The sequence below is a fragment of the Rhipicephalus microplus genome, chromosome 3 (genome assembly GCF_043290135.1).
Source record: "Rhipicephalus microplus isolate Deutch F79 chromosome 3, USDA_Rmic, whole genome shotgun sequence".
NCBI classification, from domain to species: domain Eukaryota; kingdom Metazoa; phylum Arthropoda; class Arachnida; order Ixodida; family Ixodidae; genus Rhipicephalus; species Rhipicephalus microplus.
Window position 1 is genome coordinate 210,068,562 of NC_134702.1, and position 17,451 is coordinate 210,086,012.

The 17,451-nt window shown below is 47.2% G+C and overlaps 21 non-coding genes across 21 annotated transcripts; all 21 read left to right on the forward strand.

Annotated features, from left to right (window-relative positions):
• The first annotated feature begins 2,291 nt into the window (after nt 1–2,291).
• Nucleotides 2,292–2,364, forward strand: TRNAM-CAU (transfer RNA methionine (anticodon CAU)). The gene has a single exon. It is a non-coding gene; the product is annotated as a tRNA-Met (tRNA).
• Nucleotides 2,365–2,526: 162 nt separating this feature from the next.
• TRNAM-CAU (transfer RNA methionine (anticodon CAU)) lies at nt 2,527–2,599 on the forward strand. The gene has a single exon. It is a non-coding gene; the product is annotated as a tRNA-Met (tRNA).
• Nucleotides 2,600–3,707: 1,108 nt separating this feature from the next.
• Nucleotides 3,708–3,780, forward strand: TRNAM-CAU (transfer RNA methionine (anticodon CAU)). Its single transcript has one exon. It is a non-coding gene; the product is annotated as a tRNA-Met (tRNA).
• A 164-nt stretch (nt 3,781–3,944) lies between these two features.
• On the forward strand, nt 3,945–4,017 carry TRNAM-CAU (transfer RNA methionine (anticodon CAU)). The gene has a single exon. It is a non-coding gene; the product is annotated as a tRNA-Met (tRNA).
• A 637-nt stretch (nt 4,018–4,654) lies between these two features.
• TRNAM-CAU (transfer RNA methionine (anticodon CAU)) lies at nt 4,655–4,727 on the forward strand. Its single transcript has one exon. It is a non-coding gene; the product is annotated as a tRNA-Met (tRNA).
• Nucleotides 4,728–5,835: 1,108 nt separating this feature from the next.
• On the forward strand, nt 5,836–5,908 carry TRNAM-CAU (transfer RNA methionine (anticodon CAU)). Its single transcript has one exon. It is a non-coding gene; the product is annotated as a tRNA-Met (tRNA).
• An 875-nt stretch (nt 5,909–6,783) lies between these two features.
• TRNAM-CAU (transfer RNA methionine (anticodon CAU)) lies at nt 6,784–6,856 on the forward strand. The gene has a single exon. It is a non-coding gene; the product is annotated as a tRNA-Met (tRNA).
• Nucleotides 6,857–7,491: 635 nt separating this feature from the next.
• TRNAM-CAU (transfer RNA methionine (anticodon CAU)) lies at nt 7,492–7,565 on the forward strand. Its single transcript has one exon. It is a non-coding gene; the product is annotated as a tRNA-Met (tRNA).
• Nucleotides 7,566–7,728: 163 nt separating this feature from the next.
• TRNAM-CAU (transfer RNA methionine (anticodon CAU)) lies at nt 7,729–7,801 on the forward strand. Its single transcript has one exon. It is a non-coding gene; the product is annotated as a tRNA-Met (tRNA).
• Nucleotides 7,802–8,440: 639 nt separating this feature from the next.
• On the forward strand, nt 8,441–8,513 carry TRNAM-CAU (transfer RNA methionine (anticodon CAU)). The gene has a single exon. It is a non-coding gene; the product is annotated as a tRNA-Met (tRNA).
• A 164-nt stretch (nt 8,514–8,677) lies between these two features.
• On the forward strand, nt 8,678–8,750 carry TRNAM-CAU (transfer RNA methionine (anticodon CAU)). The gene has a single exon. It is a non-coding gene; the product is annotated as a tRNA-Met (tRNA).
• A 401-nt stretch (nt 8,751–9,151) lies between these two features.
• On the forward strand, nt 9,152–9,224 carry TRNAM-CAU (transfer RNA methionine (anticodon CAU)). The gene has a single exon. It is a non-coding gene; the product is annotated as a tRNA-Met (tRNA).
• A 636-nt stretch (nt 9,225–9,860) lies between these two features.
• On the forward strand, nt 9,861–9,933 carry TRNAM-CAU (transfer RNA methionine (anticodon CAU)). Its single transcript has one exon. It is a non-coding gene; the product is annotated as a tRNA-Met (tRNA).
• A 1,111-nt stretch (nt 9,934–11,044) lies between these two features.
• On the forward strand, nt 11,045–11,117 carry TRNAM-CAU (transfer RNA methionine (anticodon CAU)). Its single transcript has one exon. It is a non-coding gene; the product is annotated as a tRNA-Met (tRNA).
• Nucleotides 11,118–11,518: 401 nt separating this feature from the next.
• Nucleotides 11,519–11,591, forward strand: TRNAM-CAU (transfer RNA methionine (anticodon CAU)). Its single transcript has one exon. It is a non-coding gene; the product is annotated as a tRNA-Met (tRNA).
• Nucleotides 11,592–12,227: 636 nt separating this feature from the next.
• TRNAM-CAU (transfer RNA methionine (anticodon CAU)) lies at nt 12,228–12,300 on the forward strand. Its single transcript has one exon. It is a non-coding gene; the product is annotated as a tRNA-Met (tRNA).
• Nucleotides 12,301–12,463: 163 nt separating this feature from the next.
• On the forward strand, nt 12,464–12,536 carry TRNAM-CAU (transfer RNA methionine (anticodon CAU)). Its single transcript has one exon. It is a non-coding gene; the product is annotated as a tRNA-Met (tRNA).
• A 1,107-nt stretch (nt 12,537–13,643) lies between these two features.
• TRNAM-CAU (transfer RNA methionine (anticodon CAU)) lies at nt 13,644–13,716 on the forward strand. Its single transcript has one exon. It is a non-coding gene; the product is annotated as a tRNA-Met (tRNA).
• A 164-nt stretch (nt 13,717–13,880) lies between these two features.
• TRNAM-CAU (transfer RNA methionine (anticodon CAU)) lies at nt 13,881–13,953 on the forward strand. Its single transcript has one exon. It is a non-coding gene; the product is annotated as a tRNA-Met (tRNA).
• An 872-nt stretch (nt 13,954–14,825) lies between these two features.
• Nucleotides 14,826–14,898, forward strand: TRNAM-CAU (transfer RNA methionine (anticodon CAU)). The gene has a single exon. It is a non-coding gene; the product is annotated as a tRNA-Met (tRNA).
• Nucleotides 14,899–15,061: 163 nt separating this feature from the next.
• Nucleotides 15,062–15,134, forward strand: TRNAM-CAU (transfer RNA methionine (anticodon CAU)). The gene has a single exon. It is a non-coding gene; the product is annotated as a tRNA-Met (tRNA).
• The last annotated feature ends 2,317 nt before the right edge of the window (nt 15,135–17,451 follow it).

Here is a 17,451-nt window from a genome sequence, read left to right on the forward strand (position 1 = left end):
TGGCAAATTCCTCTTTATAATCTTCCATGCTTCCCTGTCAACAGCAACTTTGCCACGTGACTGGAAAATGGCCCGAGTGGCGCCTATCTTCAAAAAAGGCGACAGATTATCAGTACCTAATTACAGGCCAATATCGCTAACTTCCTCATGCTGTAAACTAATAGAACACATTATAGCGAACCAGATTACAGAATTTCTTGAAACACACTCTATACTAACACATTTCCAGCACGGGTTTAGAAAAAAGTATTCGACCGTGACGCAGCTTGTTACCGTTGCGCATGCATTTGCCAGCGCCCTCGATGACAACATTCAGATAGACACCATTTTTCTAGACTTTTGTAAGGCCTTCGATAAAGTTCCTCATGAGAAATTAATCTACAAATTAAATAAAATAGGTCTTCCGAAGGTATTGGTCGCATGGGTAGCTGAATACCTGAATAATCGTGTGCAGTACGTCGCCATCGAGGGTCAAAATTCGAGTCTTTTGCCAGTCACGTCGGGTGTGCCCCAAGGCAGTGTATTGGGGCCCTTGCTATTCTTGTGTTACATAAATGATATTGTAGATGTAATTGAGCCAACCGTCCAGATTCGTTTGTTCGCAGATGACTGCGTTTTATTCCGTGAAATTCATAACAAACATGATCAAATAGAGCTACACAAAAATCTAGACTACATATACAAATGGTGCAACAAATGGGGTATGATTGTAAATACAGAAAAAACAGTTTCCATGTGTTTAACTCGAAAACATATCCCCTTCATTATGCTTACTCCCTTGGTTCATCTACACTTAAACAGGTCAATAACTACAAATATCTAGGTGTTACGTTCACTACTAACCTGTCTTGGAATTCACACATTGAAAACATTTGTGCATCTGCTTTCAGAAAATTATGCTTCCTGAGACACAAGCTCCGCAATTCGCCATCAAGTGTAAAACTTCTGTGTTATCAATCCTACATTCGACCAAAATTGGAGTACGCATGTGTAGTGTGGGATCCCTACACCAAATGTAACATAGATAAATTGGAAAGAATTCAGAGAAAAGCAGTTCGCTTTATATATTCTAAATTTCGTCACACGGATTCTCCATCTGAACTAATGTCAGCTAACAACATTCCACTACTTCAGTCTTGAAGAAGGCAACTGCGCTTAGACTTCCTGAGTTCCTTGCTTAACCATAGAGTTGCGATTGACCCTTCATTGTATTTAACCCCTTTGTCAACCAGATATACACGACATCACCAACCAAACTCTTTTACACCATATTTTGCTAGAACAGATACATATAAATTTTCCTTTTTTCCGCGAACAGTGTCTGAGTGGAACACCTTGTCTGAGTGTGACCGCCTTGTATAGTATGTATGTTTGTCTCATAGTGTATATTTGTTGATGTAGCGCTGTATATATTTCCTCATCTTACTCACTTTGTTATTTATTACGTTCGTGATCAATATTAGTCCTCTGTTTTTGTGATTCCTGATTGCCCGTCCTGCTTGGACCACGTTTTGTAGTCTGCAGTATGAATAAATAAAATAATAAAATAAATACCGGTTGCGTTTCCCAGTGACCCCTGTCCGCGTCGGTAGCGCAGTAGGCAGCGCGTCAGTCTCGTAATCTGAAGGTCGTGAGTTCAATCCTCTCCCGGGGCAAAGGCGGTGAATATGTTTTGTTTGCTTATGAGAGTTTAATTAGGTCGTGAGGGGTGCGCTGTCTGGAACAGTAATGAATGACTGTTGCTGAATTTTCTTATTTTTTCGACCTTTATTTGTGAAAACGAATGATACCGGTTGCGTTTGCCAGTCACCCCTGTCCGCGTCGGTAGCCCAGTAGGCAGCGCGTCAGTCTCATAATCTGAAGGTCGTGAGTTCAATCCTCACCCGGGCCAACGTCGTTGCAGTTTTTTGTTTAATCATGAGAGTTTAATTAGGTCGTGAGGGTTGCACTGTCTGGAGCAGTAATGAATGACTGCTGCTGAGTTTTCTTACTTTTTCGACTTTTAACTTGTGGGAACTATTGATACCGGTTGTGTTTCCCAGTGTCCCCTGTCCGCCTCGGTAGTGCAGTAGGCAGCGCGTCAGTCTCATAATCTGAAGGTCGTGAGTTCAATCCTAAGGCGGGCCAATGTCGATGCAGTTTTTTTGTTTGCTTATGAGAGTTTAATTAGGTCGTGAGGGGTGCGCTGCCTGGAACAGTAATGAATGACTGTTGCTGAATTTTCTTATTTTTTCGACCTTTCATTTGTGGAAACGAATGATACCGGTTGCGTTTCCTAGTGACCCCTGTCCGCCTCGGTAGCGCAGTAGGCAGCACGTCAGTCTCATAATCTGAAGGTCGTGAGTTCAATCCTCACCCGGGGCAAAGGCGGTGCAGATGTTTTGTTTGCTTATGAGAGTTTAATTAGGTCGTGAGGGGTGCACTGTCTAGAGCAGTAATGAATGACTGTTGCCAGTTTTCTTATTTTTTCGACCTTTATTTGTGGAAACGAATGATACCGGTTGCGTTTCCTAGTGACCCCTGTCCGCCTCGGTAGCGCAGTAGGCAGCGCGTCAGTCTCATAATCTGAAGGTCGTGAGTTCAATCCTCACCCGGGGCAAAGGTGGTGCAGTTGTTTGCTTATGAGAGTTTAATTAGGTCGTGAGGGGTGCGCTGTCTGAAGCAGTAATGAATGACTGTTGCTGAGTTTTCTTACTTTTTCGACCTTTAACTTGTGGGAACTACTGATACCTGTTGTGTTTTCCAGTGACACCTGTCCGCCTCGGTAGCGCAGTAGGCAGCGCGTCAGGCTCATAATCTGAAAGTCGTGAGTTCAATCCTCACCCGTGCCAAAGGCGGTGCAGTTTTTTTGTTTGCTTATGAGAGTTTAATTAGGTCTTGAGGGGTGCGCTGTCTGGAGCAGTAATGAATGACTGTTGCTGAGTTTTCTTACTTTTTCGACCTTTAACTTGAGGGAACTATTGATACCGGTTGTGTTTCCCAGTGACACCTGTCCTCCTCGGTAGCGCAGTAGGCAGCGCGTCAGTCTCATAATCTGAAGGTCGTGAGTTCCATCCTCACCCGGCGCAAAGGCGGTGTAGTTGTTTTGTTTGCTTATGAGAGTTTAATTAGGTCGTGAAGGGTGCGCTGTCTGGTGCAGTAATGAATGACTGTTGCTGAGTTTTCTTACTTTTTCGACCTTTAATTTGTGGGAACTATTGATACCGGTTGTGTTTCCCAGTGACACCAGTCCGCCTCGGTAGCGCAGTAGGCGGTGCTTCAGTCTCATAATCTGAAGGTCGTGAGTTCAATCCACACCCGGGGCAAATGCGGTGCAGATTTTTCGTTTGCCTATGAGAGTTTAATTAGGTCGTGAGGGTTGCGCTGTCCTGAGCAGTAATGAATGACTGTTGCTGAGTTTTCTTACTTTTTCGACCTTTAACATGTGGGAACTATTGATACCGGTTGCGTTTCCCAGTGACCCCTGTCCGCCTCGGTAGCGCAGTAGGCAGCGCGTGAGTCTCATAATCTGAAGGTCTTGAGTTCAATCCTCACCCGGGGGAAAGGCGGTTCAGTTTTGTTGTTTGCTCATGAGAGTTTAATTAGGTCGTGAGGGGTGCGCTGTCTGGAGCATTAATGATTGACTGTTGCTCAGTTTTCTTACTTTTTCCACCTTTATTTTCGTGGGAACTAATGATACCGGTTGCGTTTGCCAGGGACTCCTGTCTGCCTCGGTAACGCAGTAGGCAGCGTGTCAGTCTCATAATCTGAAGGTCGTGAGTTCAATCCTCACCCGGGGCAAAGGCGGTGCCGATTTTTTGTTTGCTTATGAGAGTTTAATTATGTCGTGAGGGGTGCACTGTGTGGAGCAGTAATGAATTACAGTTGCTCGGTTTTCTTACTTTTTCGACCTTTAATTTGTGGGAACTAATGATACCGGTTGCGTTTCGCAGTGACCCCTGTCCGCCTCGGTAGCGCAGTAGGCAGCGCGTCAGTCTCATAATCTGAAGGTCGTGAGTTCCATCCTCACCCGGGGCAAAGGCGGTGTAGTTGTTTTGTTTGCTTATGAGAGTTTAATTAGGTCGTGAAGGGTGCGCTGTCTGGTGCAGTAATGAATGACTGTTGCTGAGTTTTCTTACTTTTTCGACCTTTAACTTGTGGGAACTATTGATACCGGTTGTGTTTCCCAGTGACACCAGTCCGCCTCGGTAGCGCAGTAGGCGGCGCGTCAGTCTCGTAATCTGAAGGTCGTGAGTTCAATCCTCTCCCGGGGCAAAGGCGGTGAATATGTTTTGTTTGCTTATGAGAGTTTAATTAGGTCGTGAGGGGTACACTGTCTGGAGAAGTAATGAATGACTGTTGCTCGGTTTTACTACTTTCTCGACCTTTAACTCGAGGGAAATATTGATACCGGTTGTGTTTCCCAGTGACACCTGTCCGCCTCGGTAGCGCAGTAGGCAGCGCGTCAGTCTCATAATCTGAAGGTCGTGAGTTCAATTTTCACCCAGGCCAAAGGTGGTGAAGTTTATGGTTTGCTTATGAGAGTTTAATTAGGTCGTGAGGAGTGCGCTGTCAGGAGCAGTAATGAATGACAGTTGCTCGGTTTTCTTATTTTTTCAACCTTTATATTGTGGGAACTAATGATACCGGTTGCGTTTCCCAGTGACCCCAGTCTGCCTCGGTAGCGCAGTAGGCAGCGCGTCAGTCTCATATTCTGAAGGTCGTGAGTTCAATCCTCACCCGGGGGAAAGGCGGTGAAGTTTTTTGTTTGTTTATGAGAGTTTATATAGGTCGTCAAGGATGCGCTGTCTGGAGCAGTAGTGAATGACTGTTGCCGAGTTTTCTTTCTTTTTCGACCTTTAACTTGAGCGAACTATTGATACCGGTTGTGTTTCCCAGTGACACCTGTCCGCCTCGGTAGCGCAGTAGGCAGCGCGTCAGTCTCATAATATGAAGGTCGTGAGTTCAATTCTCACCCGGGCCAAAGGCGGTGCAGTTTTTTGTTTGCTTATGAGAGTTTAATTAGGTCGTGAGGAGTGCGCTGTCAGGAGCAGTAATGAATGACAGTTGCTCGGTTTTCTTAACTTTTCAATTTTTAACTTGTGGGAAATATTGATACCGGTTGTGTTTCCCAGAGACACTTGTCCGCCTCGGAAGCGCAGTAGGCAGCGCGTCAGTCTCATAATCTGAAGGTCGTGAGTTCAATACACACCCAGGGTAAAGGCGGTACACATTTGTTGTTTGCTTATGAAAGTTTAATTAGGTCGTGAGGGGTGCGCTGTCTGGAGCAGTAATAAATGACTGTTGCTCGGTTTTCTTACTGTTTCAATTTTTAACTTGTGGAAACTATTGATACCGGTTGTGTTTCCCAGTGACCCCTGTCCGCCTCGGTAGCGCAGTAGGCACCGCGTCGGTCTCATAATCTGAAGGTCGTGAGTTCAATCCACACCCGGGGCAAAGGCGGTGCAGGATTTTTGTTTGCCTATGAGAGTTTAATTAGGTCGTGAGGGGTGCGCTGTTTGGAGCAGTAACGAATGACTGTTGCTGAATTTTCTTACTTTTTCGACCTTTAACTTGAGGGAACTATTGATACCAGTTGTGTTTCCCAGTGACACCTGTCCTCCTCGGTAGCGCAGTAGGCAGCGCGTCAGTCTCATAATCTGAAGGTCATGAGTTCAATCCTCACCCGGGGCAAAGGCGGTGCAGATGTTTTGTTTGCTTATGAGAGTTTAATTAGGTCGTGAGGGGTGCACTGTCTGGAGCAGTAATGAATGACTGTTGCCCAGTTTTCTTATTTTTTCGACCTTTATTTGTGGAAACGAATGATACCGCTTGAGTTTCCCAGTGACTTTGTCTGCCTCGGTAGCGCAGTAGGAAGCGCGTCAGTCTCATAATCTGAAGGTCGTGAGTTCAATCCTCACCCGGGGGAAAGGTGGTGCAGATATTTGTTTGCTTATAAGAGTTTAATTAGGTCGTGAGGGGTGCGCTGTCTGGAGCAGTAATGAATGACTGTTGCTGAGTTTTCTTAATTTTTCAATTTTTAACTTGTGGGAACTATTGATACTGGTTGTGTTTCCCAATGACACCTGTCCGCCTCGGTAGCGCAGTAGGCAGCGCGTCAGCCTCATAATCTGAAGGTCGTGAGTTCAATCCTCACCCGGGCCAAAGGCGGTGCAGTTTTTTTGTTTGCTTATGATAGTTTAATTAGGTCTTGAGGGGTGCGCTGTCTGGAGCAGTAATGAATGACTGTTGCTCGGTTTTCTTAATTTTTCAATATTTAACTTGTGGGAACTATTGATACCGGTTGTGTTTCCCAGAGACACCTGTCCGCCTCGGAAGCGCAGTAGGCAGCGCGTCAGTCTCATAATCTGAAGGTCGTGAGTTCAATACACACCCAGGGTAAAGGCGGTACACATTTTTTGTTTGCTTATGAGAGTTTAACTAGGTCGTGAGGGGTGCGCTGTCTGGAGCAGTAATAAATGACTGTTGCTCGGTTTTCTTACTGTTTCAATTTTTAACTTGTGGAAACTATTGATACCGGTTGTGTTTCCCAGTGACCCCTGTCCGCCTCGGTAGCGCAGTAGGCACCGCGTCAGTCTCATAATCTGAAGGTCGTGAGTTCAATCCCCACCAGGGGTAAAGGCGGTGCAGTTTTGTTGTTTTCTTATGAGAGTTTAATTAGGTCGTGAAGGGTGCGCTGTCTGGAGCAGTAATGATTGACTGTTGCTGAGTTTTCTTACTTTTTCCACCTTTATTTTTGTGGGAACTAATGATACCGGTTGCGTTTGCCAGGGACTCCTGTCTGCCTCGGTAACGCAGTAGGCAGCGCGTCAGTCTCATAATCTGAAGGTCGTGAGTTCAATCCTCACCCGGGGCAAATGCGGTGCAGATTTTTCGTTTGCCTATGAGAGTTTAATTAGGTCGTGAGGGTTGCGCTGTCCTGAGCAGTAATGAATGACTGTTGCTGAGTTTTCTTACTTTTTCGACCTTTAACATGTGGGAACTATTGATACCGGTTGCGTTTCCCAGTGACCCCTGCCCGCCTCGGTAGCGCAGTAGGCAGCGCGTGAGTCTCATAATCTGAAGGTCTTGAGTTCAATCCTCACCCGGGGGAAAGGTGGTTCAGATATTTGTTTGCTTATAAGAGTTTAATTAGGTCGTGAGGGGTGTGCTGTCTGGAGCAGTAATGAATGACTGTTGCTGAGTTTTGTTACTTTTTCGACCTTTAGTTTGAGGGAACTATTGATACCGGTTGTGTTTCCCAGTGACACCTGTCCGCCTCGGTAGCGCAGTAGGCAGCGCGTCAGTCTCATAATCTGAAGGTCGTGAGTTCAATTCTCACCCAGGCTAAAGACGGTGCAGTTTTTTGTTTGCTTATGAGAGTTTAATTAGGTCGTGAGGAGTGCGCTGTCAGGAGCAGTAATGAATGACAGTTGCTCGGTCTTCTTATTTTTTCAACCTTTAGTTTGTGGGAAGTAATGATACCGGTTGCGTTTCCCAGTGACCCCAGTCTGCCTGGTAGCGCAGTAGGCAGCGCGTCAGTCTCATATTCTGAAGGTCGTGAGTTCAATCCTCACCCAGGGCAAAGGCGGTGAAGTTTTTTTGTTTGTTTATGACAGTTTAATTAGGTCGTGAAGGGTGCGCTGTCTGGAGCAGTAATGAATGACTGTTGCCGAGTTTTCTTACTTTTTCGACCTTTAACTTGAGGGAACTATTGATACCGGTTGTGTTTCCCAGTGACACCTGTCCGCCTCGGTAGCGCAGTAGGCAGCGCGTCAGTCTCATAATCTGAAGGTTGTGAGTTCAATTCTCACCCGGGCCAAAGGCGGTGCAGTTTTTTGTTTGCTTATGAGAGTTTAATTAGGTCGTGAGGAGTGCGCTGTCAGGAGCAGTAATGAATGACAGTTGCTCGGTTTTCTTAATTTTTCAATTTTTAACTTGTGGGAACTATTGATACCGGTTGTGTTTCCCAGAGACACCTGTCCGCCTCGGAAGCGCAGTAGGCAGCGCGTCAGTCTCATAATCTGAAGGTCGTAAGTTCAATACACACCCAGGGTAAAGGCGGTACACATTTGTTGTTTGCTTATGAGAGTTTAATTAGGTCGTGAGGGGTGCGCTGTCTGGAGCAGTAATAAATGACTGTTGCTCGGTTTTCTTACTGTTTCAATTTTTAACTTGTGGAAACTATTGATACCGGTTGTGTTTCCCAGTGACCCCTGTTCGCCTCGGTAGCACAGTAGGAACCGCGTCAGTCTCATAATCTGAAGGTCGTGAGTTCAATCCCCCCCCCGGGGTAAAGGCGGTTCAGTTTTGTTGTTTGCTCATGAGAGTTTAATTAGGTCGTGAGGGGTGCGCTGTCTGGAGCATTAATGATTGACTGTTGCTCAGCTTTCTTACTTTTTCCACCTTTATTTTTGTGGGAACTAATGATACCGGTTGCGTTTGCCAGGGACTCCTGTCTGCCTCGGTAACGCAGTAGGCAGCGCGTCAGTCTCATATTCTGAAGGTCGTGAGTTCAATCCTCACCCGGGGCAAAGGCGGTGCAGATTTTTTGTTTGCTTATGAGAGTTTAATTAGGTCGTGAGGGGTGCACTGTGTGGAGCAGTAATGAATTACAGTTGCTCGGTTTTCTTACTTTTTCGACCTTTAATTTGTGGGAACTAATGATACCGGTTGCGTTTCGCAGTGACCCCTGTCCGCCTCGGTAGCGCAGTAGGCAGCGCGTCAGTCTCATAATCTGAAGGTCGTGAGTTCCATCCTCACCCGGGGCAAAGGCGGTGTAGTTGTTTTGTTTGCTTATGAGAGTTTAATTAGGTCGTGAAGGGTGCGCTGTCTGGTGCAGTAATGAATGACTGTTGCTGAGTTTTCTTACTTTTTCGAACTTTAACATGTGGGAACTATTGATACCGGTTGTGTTTCCCAGTGACACCAGTCCGCCTCGGTAGCGCAGTAGGCGGCGCTTCAGTCTCATAATCTGAAGGTCGTGAGTTCAATCCACACCCGGGGCAAAGGCGGTGCAGATTTTTTGTTTGCCTATGAGAGTTTAATTAGGTCGTGAGGGGTGCGCTGTCCTGAGCAGTAATGAATGACTGTTGCCGAGTTTTCTTACTTTTTCGACCTTTAACATGTGGGAACTATTGATACCGGTTGTGTTTCCCAGTGACGCCTGTTCGCGTCGGTAGCGCAGTAGGCAGCGCGTCAGTCTCATAATCTGAAGGTCGTGAGTTCAATACTCACCCGGGGCAAATTTGTTGCAGATTTTTTGTTTGCTCATGAGAGTTTAATTAGGTCGTGAGGGGTGCACTGTCTGGAGCAGTAATAAATGACTGTTGCTCAGTTTTCTTACCTTTTCCACCTTTAATTTGTGGGAACTAATGATACCGGTTGCGTTTCCCAGTGACCCCTGTCCGCGTCGGTAGCGCAGTAGGCAGCGCGTCAGTCTCGTAATCTGAAGGTCGTGAGTTCAATCCTCTCCCGGGGCAAAGGCGGTGAATATGTTTTGTTTGCTTATGAGAGTTTAATTAGGTCGTGAGGGGTACACTGTCTGGAGAAGTAACGAATGACTGTTGCTGAATTTTCTTACTTTTTCGACCTTTAACTTGAGGGAACTATTGATACCGGTTGTGTTTCCCAGTGACACCTGTCCTCCTCGGTAGCGCAGTAGGCAGCGCGTCAGTCCCATAATCTGAAGGTCATGAGTTCAATCCTCACCCGGGGCAAAGGCGGTGCAGATGTTTTGTTTGCTTATGAGAGTTTAATTAGGTCGTGAGGGGTGCACTGTCTGGAGCAGTAATGAATGACTGTTGCCCAGTTTTCTTATTTTTTCGACCTTTATTTGTGGAAACGAATGATACCGGTTGCGTTTCCCAGTGACTTTGTCTGCCTCGGTAGCGCAGTAGGAAGCGCGTCAGTCTCATAATCTGAAGGTCGTGAGTTCAATCCTCACCCGGGGGAAAAGTGGTGCAGATATTTGTTTGCTTATAAGAGTTTAATTAGGTCGTGAGGGGTGCGCTGTCTGGAGCAGTAATGAATGACTGTTGCTGAGTTTTCTTAATTTTTCAATTTTTAACTTGTGGGAACTATTGATACCGGTTGTGTTTCCCAGAGACACCTGTCCGCCTCGGAAGCGCAGTAGGCACCGCGTCAGTCTCATAATCTGAAGGTCGTGAGTTCAATCCCCACCCGGGGTAAAGGCGGTGCAGTTTTGTTGTTTTCTTATGAGAGTTTAATTAGGTCGTGAAGGGTGCGCTGTCTGGAGCAGTAATGATTGACTGTTGCTGAGTTTTCTTACTTTTTCCACCTTTATTTTTGTGGGAACTAATGATACCGGTTGCGTTTCGCGGTGACACCTGTCCGCCTCGGAAGCGCAGTAGGCAGCGCGTCAGTCTCATAATCTGAAGGTCGTGAGTTCAATACACACCCAGGGTAAAGGCGGTACACATTTTTTGTTTGCTTATGAGAGTTTAACTAGGTCGTGAGGGGTGCGCTGTCTGGAGCAGTAATAAATGACTGTTGCTCGGTTTTCTTACTGTTCCAATTTTTAACTTGTGGAAACTATTGATACCGGTTGTGTTTCCCAGTGACCCCTGTCCGCCTCGGTAGCGCAGTAGGCAGCGCGTCAGTCTCATAATCTGAAGGTCGTGAGTTCCATCCTCACCCGGCGCAAAGGCGGTGTAGTTGTTTTGTTTGCTTATGAGAGTTTAATTAGGTCGTGAAGGGTGCGCTGTCTGGTGCAGTAATGAATGACTGTTGCTGAGTTTTCTTACTTTTTCGACCTTTAATTTGTGGGAACTATTGATACCGGTTGTGTTTCCCAGTGACACCAGTCCGCCTCGGGAGCGCAGTAGGCGGTGCTTCAGTCTCATAATCTGAAGGTCGTGAGTTCAATGCACACCCGGGGCAAAGGCGGTGCAGATTTTTGTTTGCCTATGAGAGTTTAATTAGGTCGTGAGGGTTGCGCTGTCCTGAGCAGTAATGAATGACAGTTGTTAGGTTTTCTTACTTTTTCGACCTTTAACATGTGGGAACTATTAATACCGGTTGTGTTTCCCAGTGACGCCTGTTCGCCTCGGTAGCGCAGTAGGCAGCGCGTCAGTCTCATAATCTTAAGGTCGTGAGTTCAATCCTCACCCGGGGCAAATTTGTTGCAGAGTTTTTGTTTGCTCATGAGAGTTTAATTAGGTCGTGAGGGGTGCACTGTCTGGAGCAGTAATAAATGATTGTTGCTCAGTTTTCTTACTTTTTCCACCTTTAATTTGTGGGAACTAATGATACCGGTTGCGTTTCCCAGTGACCCCTGTCCGCGTCGGTAGCGCAGTAGGCAGCGCGTCAGTCTCGTAATCTGAAGGTCGTGAGTTCAACCCTCTCCCGGGGCAAAGGCGGTGAATATGTTTTGTTTGCTTATGAGAGTTTAATTAGGTCGTGAGGGGTACACTGTCTGGAGAAGTAATGAATGACTGTTGCTCGGTTTTCCTACTTTTTCGACCTTTAATTTGTGGGAACTAATGATACCAGTTGCGTTTCGCAGTGACCCCTGTCCGCCTCGGTAGCCCAGTAGGCAGCGCGTCAGTCTCATAATCTGAAGGTCGTGAGTTCAATCCTCACCCGGGGCAAAGGCGCTGAAGTTTTTTGTTTGCTTATGAGAGTTTAATTAGGTCGTGAGGGTTGCACTGTCTGGAGCAGTAATGAATGACTGCTGCTGAGTTTTCTTACTTTTTCGACCTTTAACTTGTGGGAACTATTGATACCGGTTGTGTTTCCCGGTGTCACCTGTCCGCCTCGGTAGTGCAGTAGGCAGCGCGTCAGTCTCATAATCTGAAGGTCGTGAGTTCAATCCTAAGGCGGGCCAATGTCGATGCAGTTTTTTTGTTTGCTTATGAGAGTTTAATTAGGTCGTGAGGGATGCGCTGTCTGGAACAGTAATGAATGACTGTTGCTGAATTTTCTTATTTTTTCGACCTTTAATTTGTGGAAACGAATGATACCGGTTGCGTTTCCTAGTGACCCCTGTCCGCCTCGGTAGCGCAGTAGGCAGTACGTCAGTCTCATAATCTGAAGGTCGTGAGTTCAATCCTCACCCGGGGCAAAGGCGGTGCAGATGTTTTGTTTGCTTATGAGAGTTTAATTAGGTCGTGAGGGGTGCACTCTCTGGAGCAGTAATGAATGACTGTTGCCCAGTTTTCTTATTTTTTTTACCTTTATTTGTGGAAACGAATGATACCGGTTGCGTTTCCCAGTGACCCGTGTCCGCCTCGGTAGCGCAGTAGGCAGCGCGTCAGTCTCATAATCTGAAGGTCGTGAGTTCAATCCTCACCCGGGGGAAAGGTGGTGCAGATATTTGTTTGCTCATAAGAGTTTAATTAGGTCGTGAGGGGTGCGCTGTCTGGAGCAGTAATGAATGACTGTTGCTGAGTTTTCTTACTTTTTCAATTGTTAACTTGTGGGAACTATTGATACTGGTTGTGTTTCCCAAAGACACCTGTCCGCCTCGGTAGCGCAGTAGGCAGCGCGTCAGTCTCATAATATGAAGGTCGTGAGTTCAATCCTCACCCGAGGCAAAGGTGGTGCATTTCTTTGTTTGCTTATGAGAGTTTAATTAGGTCGTGAGGGGTGCGCTGTCTGAAGCAGTAATGAATGACTGTTGCTGAGTTTTCTTACTTTTTCGACCTTTACTTTTGGGAACTATTGATACCTGTTGTGTTTTCCAGTGACACCTGTCCGCCTCGGTAGCGCAGTAGGCAGCGCGTCAGTCTCATAATCTGAAGGTCGTGAGTTCAATTCTCACCCAGGCTAAAGGCGGTGCAGTTTTTTGTTTGCTTATGACAGTTTAATTAGGTCGTGAGGAGTGCGCTGTCAGGAGCAGTAATGAATGACAGTTGCTCGGTCTTCTTATTTTTTCAACCTTTAATTTGTGGGAACTAATGATACCGGTTGCGTTTCCCAGTGACCCCAGTCTGCCTGGTAGCGCAGTAGGCAGCGCGTCAGTCTCATATTCTGAAGGTCGTGAGTTAAATACACACCCAGGGTAAAGGCGGTACACATTTGTTGTTTGCTTATGAGAGTTTAATTAGGTCGTGAGGGGTGCGCTGTCTGGAACAGTAATAAATGACTGTTGCTCGGTTTTCTTACTGTTTCAATATTTAACTTGTGGAAACTATTGATACCGGTTGTGTTTCCCAGTGACCCCTGTCCGCCTCGGTAGCACAGTAGGCACCGCGTCAGTCTCATAATCTGAAGGTCGTGAGTTCAGTCCCCCCCGGGGTTAAGGCGGTTCAGTTTTGTTGTTTGCTCATGAGAGTTTAATTAGGTCGTGAGGGGTGCGCTGTCTGGAGCATTAATGATTGACTGTTGCTGAGTTTTCTTACTTTTTCGACCTTTAACTTGTGGGAACTAATGATACCGGTTGCGTTTGCCAGGGACTCCTGTCTGCCTCGGTAACGCAGTAGGCAGTGCGTCAGTCTCATAATCTGAAGGTCGTGAGGTCAATCCTCACCCGGGGCAAAGGCGGTGCAGATTTTTTGTTTGCTTATGAGAGTTTAATTAGGTCGTGAGGGGTGCACTGTGTGGAGCAGTAATGAATTACTGTTGCTCGGTTTTCTTACTTTCTCGACCTTTAATTTGTGGGAACTAATGATACCGGTTGCGTTTCGCAGTGACCCCTGTCCGCCTCGGTAGCGCAGTAGGCAGCGCGTCAGTCTCATAATCTGAAGGTCGTGAGTTCCATCCTCACCCGGGGCAAAGGCGGTGTAGTTGTTTTGTTTGCTTATGAGAGTTTAATTAGGTCGTGAAGGGTGCGCTGTCTGGTGCAGTAATGAACGACTGTTGCTGAGTTTTCTTACTTTTTCGACCTTTAACTTGTGGGAACTATTGATACCGGTTGTGTTTCCCAGTGACGCCTGTTCGCGTCGGTAGCGCAGTAGGCAGCGCGTCAGTCTCATAATCTGAAGGTCGTGAGTTCAATCCTCACCCGGGGCAAATTTGTTGCAGATTTTTTGTTTGCTCATGAGAGTTTAATTAGGTCGTGAGGGGTGCACTGTCTGGAGCAGTAATAAATGACTGTTGCTCAGTTTTCTTACCTTTTCCACCTTTAATTTGTGGGAACTATTGATACCGGTTGTGTTTCCCAGTGTCACCTGTCCGCCTCGGTAGTGAAGTAGGCAGCGCGTCAGTCTCATAATCTGAAGGTCGTGAGTTCAATCCTAAGGCGGGCAATGCCGATGCAGTTTTTTGTTTGCTTATGAGAGTTTAATTAGGTCGTGAGGGGTGTGCTGTCTGGAACAGTAATGAATGACTGTTGCTGAATTTTCTTATTTTTTCGACCTTTAATTTGTGGAAACGAATGATACCGGTTGCGTTTGCCAGTCACCCCTGTCCGCCTCGGTAGCCCAGTAGGCAGCGCGTCAGTCTCATAATCTGAAGGTCGTGAGTTCAATCCTCACCCGGGCCAACGTCGATGCAGTTTTTTTGTTTAATCATGAGAGTTTATTAGGTCGTGAGGGTTGCACTGTCTGGAGCAGTAATGAATGACTGCTGCTGAGTTTTCTTACTTTTTCGACCTTTAACTTGTGGGAACTATTGATACCGATTGTGTTTCCCGGTGTCACCTGTCCGCCTCGGTAGTGCAGTAGGCAGCGCGTCAGTCTCATAATCTGAAGGTCGTGAGTTCAATCCTAAGGCGGGCCAATGTCGATGCAGTTTTTTTGTTTGCTTATGAGAGTTTAATTAGGTCGTGAGGGATGCGCTGTCTGGAACAGTAATGAATGACTGTTGCTGAATTTTCTTATTTTTTGGACCTTTCATTTGTGGAAACGAATGATACCGGTTGCGTTTCCTAGTGACCCCTGTCCGCCTCGGTAGCGCAGTAGGCAGCACGTCAGTCTCATAATCTGAAGGTCGTGAGTTCAATCCTCACCCGGGGCAAAGGCGGTGCAGATGTTTTGTTTGCTTATGAGAGTTTAATTAGGTCGTGAGGGGTGCACTGTCTGGAGCAGTAATGAATGACTGTTGCCCAGTTTTCTTATTTTTTTTACCTTTATTTGTGGAAACGAATGATACGGGTTGCGTTTCCCAGTGACCACTGTCCGCCTCGGTAGCGCAGTAGGCAGCGCGTCAGTCTCATAATCTGAAGGTCGTGAGTTCAATCCTCACCCGGGGGAAAGGTGGTGCAGATATTTGTTTGCTCATAAGAGTTTAATTAGGTCGTGAGGGGTGCGCTGTCTGGAGCAGTAATGAATGACTGTTGCTGAGTTTTCTTACTTTTTCAATTGTTAACTTGTGGGAACGATTGATACTGGTTGTGTTTCCCAAAGACACCTGTCCGCCTCGGTAGCGCAGTCAGTTCCGGCCGCGACAGCGTACGGACGTGTTTATCATGTGCTCCCGTGTAGGGGCGGTTTCAGCGGCCCGTGTGGGCCGCGGTATCAGGTGTACCGAAAAGCCAGGCGAAGATTTCCAGGTTGTTCTGCCTCAGCTGCCTTCAGGTGATTCTGTTTTGCACACGGTTTTTTTGCACGGAAATTTGAAAGCCAGGCCATATCGAGTGGAGCATGTCCGAGACAGCCTTGCTCGTCTTTCGCTGCTGCCGGAAGTGGTTGCCTTTGGGGCATACCAAATGAATCACGTATGGGCAGTGACGTTCAAGGATGATGAGGGTAAAAAGAAGATGCTGGCGGCGGAGTCATTTGACCTAAAGGACCATCGCTGTATGGTGGTTGACCCCCGTGATCGAGGTGTGCGGCTGAAGTTGTACTGGCTTCTTCATGGCGTGCCGGACGAGGCTGTGCGAGTCGCCTTAACGCCCTACGGAAAAGTGACCGAGATAAGCAGAGATAAATGGAAGGTGCAGGGTTGCAATGACAAAGGTTCAACCACGCGGTCGGTCACGCTGAGGCTACACGCGGGCGTGTCCGTGGACGACCTGCCACACCAACTACGAGTTGCGGAGGACATGGCGCTCGTCGTAATTCCTGGCAGATCACCGCTCTGCCTCCGATGCCGGGCTATCGGACACATTCGACGGGATTGCCGCGTGCCGCGCTGTGGGGTCTGTCGTCGCTATGGCCACGATGACGCCCACTGTGTGAGGTCGTACGCCAGCATTGCGGGCCCAGGCCAAACAGACGAAGTGTCTGAACACCTGATGGATGCCGTGGATGCCGAAGAAGCGAGCAGGGAAGACGGCTGTACGGAAGGCCCTGCCACGCCCCCTGAACAGTCTACTGGGGCCGCACTGGAATCTACCAATGAAGGCGACAAGCACTCTGGTGCGCCAGGAACGAATTTAGACACGGCAGCAGTAGAGGACGACGCTACAGCAGCGAGCAAGTCATCTTCAGCTGCGCGAGAGGGCGGCCCGGAAGCAACGGACGCCGAGATGACCAAGGCCGGTGCTATCGCTTTAAAGCGAGCTCGTGAAACACCTGACGGTACCGGAAATGTTGACACGTCGGCCACCAGTGAACCTCCAACAAAGACGGCGACTGGTCGCCGGCCTACCTTTAAACCACGACCAAACATGTCGCCTGACCGTAGGGGCACTCAAACGTCGGCCCCGCCGTAGCGGAGGAGACGTTCCGAGGCTTTCTACGCTGAGCACACGCAACCACTGTTGCGACGTGAGTATGACACCTGACGAAACAACCTTCAAGAAATGGCGACTAACTTTAAAACTGGTATTTGCATCGCGACGTTGAACTCAAGAGGCCTGTGTTCGCGCAGGAGACAATGCCAGATTAGTCGCATTTTGTTAGAAAACGACATAGACCTCCTGGCTGTACAAGAAACTAAAATGGAAAGTGAAGAACAAACGGAGCAAATGGTTCAAGTTTTTCGCTCTAGGTACAATGTCTGCGTTTGTCATGCTGTCGGGCGGTCAGGAGGCTGTGTCGTTTTCATACGTAGTAGCATCGCGGTTGTTGAAAATGTGTCTACCTGCGATAGCGGTAGGCTGGTTGTGTGCGACTTCAGTTTTTCTGGACTGCCTTGGCGCGTTGTGTGTGTTTATGCACCGAACAGATCGCACGAACGGGAACTTTTTTTCAGAGCGATTGAAGGGTTCTTGAAAACGGAAAGAAATGTTGTGGTTCTAGGGGATTTCAATTGTGTCTGTAGAGCGGAGGATAAGACAACGAGCTTCAATGTGCGCGATAGAAGCGCTGAGCTGTTGAATAAAATAGTGAACGAGACAGGGCTGGAAGATGTCGGTTATGTAATGACGCGAGAGGGTGAAGTAGGATATACGCACTTTCAAGGTCATTCGCACGCGAGGTTAGACAGAATATATTTGTCGGCAAAGCTGGTGCCACTATGCTCATCTTATCAAACTCAACATCTTAGTTTTAGTGATCACTGTCTGGTCAAGGTCAACATTGGCGAAAAACGTAAGGCTGCGAAGTTTAATTGGTTTCTATGGAAATTTAATGAAAAGCTGCTGCAAGATGAAATATTTGTCACAAAAACCAAAGAATGTCTTTC